The sequence below is a fragment of the Marmota marmota genome, unplaced genomic scaffold, assembly GCF_001458135.2.
Source record: "Marmota marmota marmota unplaced genomic scaffold, marMar, whole genome shotgun sequence".
Taxonomy (NCBI): Eukaryota; Metazoa; Chordata; class Mammalia; order Rodentia; family Sciuridae; genus Marmota; species Marmota marmota.
In genome coordinates this window covers 6244806-6253415 of record NW_026000079.1, presented here as the reverse complement: position 1 = coordinate 6253415, position 8610 = coordinate 6244806, and the positions used below count along the sequence as shown (strand labels likewise).

At 40.2% G+C, this 8610-nt stretch overlaps 1 protein-coding gene across 8 annotated transcripts in view; it reads left to right on the top strand.

Annotated features, from left to right (window-relative positions):
• The first annotated feature begins 7480 nt into the window (after window positions 1-7480).
• The window catches only part of Setdb1 (SET domain bifurcated histone lysine methyltransferase 1), a 47302-nt gene continuing 46172 nt past the window's right edge, over window positions 7481-8610 (top strand). For 4 of the 8 annotated variants that reach the window (XR_007351896.1, XR_007351895.1, XM_015502971.2 and 1 more), the window contains exon 1: window positions 7481-7628. The gene's annotated coding sequence lies outside the window, so the exon portion shown is untranslated. The other 4 variants (XM_048814868.1, XM_048814871.1, XM_048814870.1 and 1 more) reach the window with 4 other exon arrangements.

Sequence of the window (8610 nt, the reverse complement as noted above, 5' to 3'; positions counted from 1 at the left end):
TGCTAGGCAAGTGCTCTACCACTGAGCCACAGCCTCCGCCATAAATGCTCTCTTTAAGTAAAAAAGGTAAAAGTTCTCAATTAAGGAAGAAAAAAGTGAATAAGCTGAGTTTGCTAAGATATCTAGTAAGAAAGAATCTTCCACCCATGAAATCGTCATTTGTTGTGACTATTCCATTTTATTATTATAGTTGTTAATAACCTCTTACTGTACTGATACATAAGTTAAACATTATCATAGGTATGTATAAAAATTGTATGTGGGCTGGGGTTGTGGCTCAGTGGCAGAGCACTTGCCTAGCATGTGTGAAGCACTGGATTTGATCCTCAGCACCGCATAAAAATAAATCAATAAAATAAAGGTATTGTGTCCACCTACAACTAAAAAATATATTAAACATAAAATAAAGGTGTTCTTTCCATCTGTAACTACAAAGAAATTTTTTCAAAATTGTATGCATAGTGTCCAGTACCATTGGAGCTTTCAGGCATCCACTGGGTGGTCTTAGAACACATTCTCCACTAACAGGGGAGACCACTATAACACATGGCATAGAAACACAACTCTAGCCATGCACTTGAGCAGAGACTTCATAACTGTTTTGTTCCTGATTCCTGGAAGTAGAACTGTTCCTTTTTTTTTAGCTTGAGTAAACCTCCAGGATACTTTGACAATGGGGACAGGAGAATTAAAGCCTTCCAAGGGAGATACTAGACATTGCCTTATTCAGAACAAAGGATAAGAGGGTGCTGTATTGATTAAACTGCAGAAAAGAGAGGAATTTGTATTTTGATTTAATGAAAAGAAATTCAGGGCCAGTGCAGGTCAGGTGAAATTGGATTAGTGTCGGTTCTTGAAATCTGCAATGTGCCACATCCCTAGCCCCATGAAATCTGCAATGTGTTACCTCCGGGAATTCAGAAATTAACACCCCCTCCCACCTCTCAAATAAGCTGACAGGCAAATACATGATTAATAGGAACATAAGTATGGAATCAGAACAGCTGTGGACATAGAACAAGAGGATTGACCTAATGTCTTAGTGGCCAGGTAGACCTTGGTGTGGAATTTCAGGGAGTTTTGGCCTATAAACCTTTGGTCTAACTGGTTTTATTGATTGCATTATCTCTGTTAATCTCATATTCTTTTTTTTAAAGATATTTTATTAGTTTTTGGTGGCCCTTTATTTTTACGTGGTGCTGAGAATCGAACTCAGTGCCTCACACATGCTAGGCAAGTGCTCTACTGCTGAGCCACAACTCCAGCCCCTATCTCATATTCTTAAACATTTTTTTTTAAATCCATGTCCAGTTAGTCTCCTGAGAAGTTTTATTGAACCAGAACATTTCCAGTGTTAACCTACAAAGTATATGCAGGTGTGTGTTGGGATTCTATGTTTGTTTTTTGAAAAAACATTTTAAAATTATTATTATTTTGGGGAAGATGCTGGGGATCAAACCCAGGTTTTGCACATGCTAGGCAAACATTCTATCACCAAATTACACCCCCCAAGCTCCAAAATTATTATTATAAAAGTAATGCATGCATATTAGGTAAATCAACCTTCTGTCACTGTGACAAAATACCTGAGATAACATATAAAGAGGAAAGGCTGCTGGGCATGGTGGTACATGCCTGAATTCCCAGCAACTAGGGAGGCTGAGAAAGAGGACCATAAGTTTGTAGCCAGCGTTGGCAACTTAGCAAGACCCTGTCTCAAAAATCAAAAAAACTGGGGCTGGTTTATGGCTCAGAGGTAGAGCACTCACCTATCATGTGTGAGACTCTAGGTTTGATCCTCAGCACCACATAAAAATAAAATAAAGATATTGTGTCCAACTATAACTAAAAAGTAAATTAAAAAAAAATCATGGGCTGAGCTTGTGGCTCAGTGGTAGAGTGCTTGCCTAGCATGTGTGAGGCCCTGGGTTCGATCCTCAACACTACATAAAAACAAATAAATAAACAAAATAAAGGTATTGTGTCTAATCAAAAAATTTTAAAAAATATTTTAAAAAATCAAAAAATTTGCCAGGCATGCTAGCACAGGACTATAATCCCAGCAGCTAGGGAGGCTGAATCAGGAGGTTTGCAAGTTCAAAGCCAGCCTCAGCAACTTAGTGAAACTCTAAGCAACGTAGCGAGATCCTGTCTCAAAATAAAAAATAAAAAGGCTAGGGATGTGGCTCAGTGGTTAAGCACCCCTGGGTTCAATCCCTGGTACCAAAATAAATAAATAAATTTTTAAAAAATAAAAAAATTGGGGCTAGGGTTGTGGTTCAGTGGTAGAGCACTTGCCTAGCATGATGAGGTACTGGGTTCAAACCCTGGCACCATATAAAAATAAAAACAAATAAAATAAAGATGTTGTATTCATCTACAACTAAAAGAAATTAAATTAAAAAAAAATTTTAAGAAAAGAGCTGGGGATTAGTTCAGTGCTGGAGCATCCCTAGGTTCAATCATCAGTGACACAAGGGAAATAAAAGAAGAAGTGTTTACCTTGGCTTACAGTTTCTGAGGTTTCGTTCTAGGGTTGGTTGATCCATTGCTTTGGAGCTTGTGGAAAAACAGTACATCCTGGTGGGAGCACGTGGCAAGGGAGGCTGCTCATCTCATAGTCCCCAAGAAGTGGAAGAGAGAAAGGTGAGCCTGGGTCCCAACATGCCCTTCTAGGGCACACCCCAACAACCAAAATTCTTTTGCTAGGTCCCACCCCTTAAGGCTTTCACCACCTCCCAACAGCCCCAAAGGCTGGGGACCAAGACTTTAAAACCTGGGCCTTTGGAGGACATTCAAGATCCACACTATAGCAGAGATAGTGTTTCCTTCCCATTTTTCTTTTAAAAGGTAACTAGTGTTAAATAGTTTGGTCTTGCATATATGTATATCTTTCCAAACATCTTTCTTTTCTTTTTTCTTTTTTTTTTTTTTTTAAAGAAAGAGTGGGAGAGAGAGAGAGAGAATTTTTTAATATCTATTTTTTAATTCTCGGCAGACACAACATCTTTGTCTGTATGTGGTGCTGAGGATCGAACCCGGGCCGCACGCATGCCAGGCGAGCGCGCTACCGCTTGAGCCACATCCCCAGCCCTCTTTTCTTTTTTTTAATATAACATTTTTGAATAGAATATCTATTTTCATGTTTCAAATTTCAAAAAGGTACAAACAGGGTACAGTGAAATTCCTACTCTCCTTCCCCACTGCCTTCTTCCAGTTTCCCTCTTCAGAGACCACCAGTTCCCGACTTCTTAAATATTCTCCTGGTGACATTTTATATGTATGTGAGAAAAAAATTGCTTATTTTCCCCCAGCATTTACACAAACAATACCATACTTTATACATGTTTTGCACCTGCTTTTTTGTTTCATATTGTATATTGAAGATTATTCCATATCAATACACAAAAATCATCCTTTGCCTTTTTAAAAAAATATAGCTGAAAAGTATTCCATTATTTGAGTCTGCCATAATCTAACCAACCCTTGGGAATAGAATCTGTATTATGTTTCTTTTTTTTTTTTCCTATTTCACTTTGTACTGTTTCAAATAATGTTCTACTAGATAACTTAGCACTCATATGATTTCAATGTCATGCAAATTCAAAAGAATGTAATCTCAACAGTATGTAATTTCCTAGAAGTTGAACTGCTGATATAAAAAGTATTGCAGAATTTTAAAGTTTTCTAATTAATTGCCAACATTTAAAACTTAGGAGCTTTCACATAAAATATGCATTTTTCGTTTGTTTGTTTTGCTCTGTTGTCCAGGCTGGTCTTGAATCATGGGCTCAAGCAATTCACTTGTCTTAACCTCCTAAGCAGCTGGGACTATAGGCATATATCACCATAACAGGCCCAAAAGATGTGTTTTAACCATGTGGGAAGGTCAAGCCAGGTGAGGCTGAGGCAGAAGGATCACAAGTTTGAGGCCTGCCTCAGCAATTTAGTGAGGTCATGAACAATTTCGTGAGCCCTTCTCTCAAAGTAAAAAGGGCTGGGTGCAGTGGCACATGCCTGTAATCCCGCAGCTCGGAAGGCTGAGGCAGGAGGATCGCGAATTCAATGTCAGGGGCTAAGCAACCAGGCCAGACCCTGTCTCTAAATACAATACAAGTAAAAATGGGAGTTCATAACCCACTTGAATCAAAGTGTGAAATATGATATATCAAGAAATTTGTAATGTTTTGAACAACCAACAATAAAAAATTAAAAAAATAAATACAATACAAAACAGGGCTGGGGATGTGGCTCAGTGGTTGAGTGCCCCTGAGTTCAATCCCCGATAACCCCCAAAAGAAAGTAAAAAGAGATTGGGATGTAGCTCAGCGGTAAAACACACCTGGTTCATTCCCCAGTACCACCACCACCAACAACAACAACAAAAGAGAGTGAGAGAGAAAATGGGAAGACAGAACAACACTATACTGCTATACTGCAGGGGACGAAGACTTGCGGGAGCTAAGCAGCAAGTGCCACTGTTATGTGAGATACCTACTTCCCAGTGGCCACAGCTCTCACCGACCTCACTTCGCTTGATTACATAACTTTCCAGGTGCCTGCAAACCTTTGGGTTTTCAATCACCCCAAACTGCTTTTGTTTTGATTCTGAGATCACTCAGCTCCCTTTGGATTACGATCTAATTTCCCTTCAGTCTGACTGTAGGAAAGGATTATTTAGCATTCCATTGTTTGAGCCTTGTGGTATGATTTCTCACAGTCAAGTACTGAATAGAGCAGGGCTGTGGTTTTCCAATGTACTCAATGGATTATAGGAGTAAATGTGTTGAGCACACTTGAGTATTCCAATTGGGGTACCAGTTACGAATTACTTTATATCAACAATGGCAAAGAACTATTCCCTACAATAATTTGCAAAATTTAATACTGTGTCATTTATGTCAAGGCTTAATCACCTTTGATGAGAGTTAGTCTTCAGACCTTAAAAGCAAAAAGCCAGAACTTGGCTTCCTAACTATGAAGTCCTACTGTAATAGAAATTATACAACTTAAACCTGACTTTCATACAGGGTGAATTTTTGTGAATAAATTTCCTGGGGAATCTTATTAAAATTCAGATTCTGGTCGATGACAGAATGCTTGCCTAGGATGAATGAGGGTCTGGGTTCAATCCCCGACACTGAACAGTATATAAAAATAATATAAAAAAGTAAAACACAAACTGATTCTGTATGTCTAGAGTAGGACCAGAGATTTCAATTTTCTTTTCTTTCTTTCTTTTTTTGGTACTAAAGATTGAACCTACAGGTGCTTTGCCACTAGGCTACATCCCCTGCTCTTTTTATTTTTGAGACAGGTCTCAACAAGTGGCTGAGGGCCTTGCTAATTTGCTGAGGCTGGCCTCAACCTTGTAATTCTCTTACCTCAGCTTCCCAAGTCACTGGGATTACCTGCGAGAGTCACTGACCCTGGGGAGATTTCAATTTTTTAATTAGTTCCCTGAATGCATATCAAGTAGCAAAGCCTTAGGTGACACTTTGAGTCCATCCACTCGTTTATACAGAATTGACCTTTTCAGTCCTCTCAGGAAAATGAAGAAAGTAGAATATGATGATCCAAAATAGCATCCTGTTTCCCTTTAACATTCCCCATTTCCACATGGAAAGCTGAAAGAATCAAATAGAAATATAACTCAACCAGAGTGAGAAAGATTTTCCCTCATTCATCATAAATTATGGAACACCACATATATCAGGTGCCAGGGGAAACAAAGATGATTTAGACAAGATCTCAAAGTTGTTCATGAACAAGCAGAGGCGACATATACATACACTGGTAACATACAAGTGGAATGGACTAAGGTAATTAGAGCACAGAGGCAGGAATTAATTTTGCAGGGAATGAGTGATGGTTTAGGACAGTGATTCTAAGACTCTGGCCCCAGGACCAATAGTAGGGAAGCTTCCTGGGAAACCGTAGACATGAACATTCTCAGCTCTGCTCAGATCCATTCCTTCAGTGAACATAGGGGCAGCAACCTGTTTTAACAAGCCCTTTAGGTATGATTCTGATGCAGGTGAAAGTTTAAATTGTTGGTCCAGGAAAACTTCACAGAGAAGATATTTGATTTGGATCTTAGAGAATTAATAGGCAGAGAAAGGGAACGGACACACAACAACTAAGGGTATGGAAAAGTAAAAGTGAAATATGTAAATATATTGGAGAAATGGAACATCATTAGGAATGTGAAGGGAGGGATGGGAAATATGGTTAGTGAAGTAAATTGGGGCCAAACTATGAAAAATCTCAGATTTTATACTGTGGAAATTGAATTTTATTTTATAGACATAGAGGGCTGGGGTTGTGACTCAGTGGTAGAACACTTGCCTAGCATGTGTGAGGCACAGGGTTTGATTCTCAGCACCAGATACAGGTCCATCAACAATTAAAAACATATTTTTAGACCTATTTTTAGACATAAAGAAAAAACAGCTTTAAAGCACACAACACAATCTAGTCTTTCCTTATATATTACTTTCACAGATTCAAATTCTCAAAAATAAAATAGATACTCAACATCCATGCCTAATAAGGGCGTGGGGAAAGAGATACTGTCAAAGATTTGCTAGTGGGAGCAATGATTGTTATGTTTTGAAAAAGTAATTTGAAAGCATACTCTATTAAAATTTTAAAAAGTGCATTAAAAAAAACCTCAGGTTTCATTTTCAGGAATCTGTTTTACAGAAATAAAAGTATTACTTTGAATGCTAATATTAACTTTTACATTGTTTGAAGTGACTAAAAATTGGAAAAAATCCAAATTTGGTTTAGCCATACTGTGAAATACTATGCATCTGTCAAAAAGTCAAGTTTCGTTTATTTTATTTGCTTCAGGAATGTCCTCATTAAATGAAAACAAGGGCTGGGGATGTAGCTCAGTGGTAGAGCATTTGCCTTGCAAGTGGGAGACACTGAGTTCCATCCTCAGCACCACATAAAAATAAATAAATAAAGATATTGTGTTCATCTATAACTAAAAAAATATTTAAAATGAAAACAAAAATGTTTATACAGGAATTTGAACGTATGAGCATGGAAAACTAAGATATTTTGCTTCAAAGAAGCCAGATGATATATGTGATGAGGAAGGAGAAGAGATTGTTTTGTTTTTCTAAAGTATATCTTAATTTTTTTCCCCCTGCATCCAAAATCCAACCTCAGGGCCTCATGCAGGCTAGGTGAGCGGTGCACCACTGAGCTATACCCAGCCTACATCTTGCTGCTTTGATATCCTTTATAATTTGTACAACTTTCTTAGTAAAAACAACTTTACAGGAAAAAACCCTAAGATGCCAACTAAGTTGTCACACAGTAAATGCCTTATTGAGGCTACCAGTGTTGGGGCGGAGCTTTGTAAAATCTCCTGGCCACGCCTCCTTTGCCCCACCGGTGGATCCTTACGAGTGCCTGTAAGGCCCTACCTTAACGCATGCGTGATCGCTTTGGATTTGACCCCATTAGGCTACCGTCGCGGTGACCGGAACGGCCTAGACGTTTGCTTCCGGGTCTTTCTTTTGCTTCCCCTTCCCACCCTCACGCTGCTTCCCCTCCCCCGCTCCCTTTTCCCTTCGGTTTCGCTCTTTCGGGTCGAGGCCGACCCCCGAGTCGTGAGTCTACCCCCTGAGTCTTGAGTCTGGGGTCCGGTCGGTGAAAAAGCTCTTTTAGCTGGAAGCAGGGAGGTGTGGGGAGGACCTAGGGAGCAGAGACTTAATGTTTTGTCTGTGGGCGGAGGTCCGGCGAGGGTCTTGGCTGAGGCGCGAGCGGGGGCGGGGCTGAGCTGGGTCTGCGGTGAGCGTGACGCACCGAAGGGGCTTCGTGCTGGTGGGCGTCGCGCCGACCCGAGGCGCTGGGAGCCGGCGCTGGGCCGCAGGGGCTCCGGCTGCAGTGTCTGTGGAGCTTTTGGTGGAGAGGCGGTTAGGGAGAATGTGCGCGATGTCGGACTGTGGACAGTAGCCGCGTCTCATTCCCAGGTTGCTTTACTCTGTTTACTTCGGAAAACCTTTTTGCTGTGATCTTTTGAACGCTGAAATGCACCCCCCAAAACACACACTGTTTTTAGTGTTGGGGATGCAAACCAAGGTCTTGCACGTGCTAAGCACACCTTCTTCACGGAGTTAGACCCCCCAGCGTGGTAGGATTTTTTAAAAAGGAAATTTCTGCGTGGAAGCAAAGTAAGAGAAATAAGCATAAAGGAGAAAACACCGAAGTAGTGAGTTGTAGATCAAACCCCTTCTCAGGTGGGAGGGGCTGTTTAAATTAGGCACAACGTGTAAACATTTATCTCATTAATAAATTAATGGAACACATTAAGTTGCAGAAATATTTTTCTTTTTCTTTTATATTTACTTATGTTTGGTACCAGGGATTGAATCCAGGGGCACTTAACCACTGAGCCACAACCCCAGCTCCAACAAAAGCATTTTAAATGGTGGTTTGGTTTCCAGACTAGGTCCTCAAAAATTCAAAATTATGGGGCTGAGGATGTGGCTCAAGCGGTAGCGTGCTCACCTGGCATGCCTGCGGCCCAGGTTTGATCCTCAGCACCACATACAAACAAAGATGTTGTGTCCGCCGAAAACTTTAAAAAAA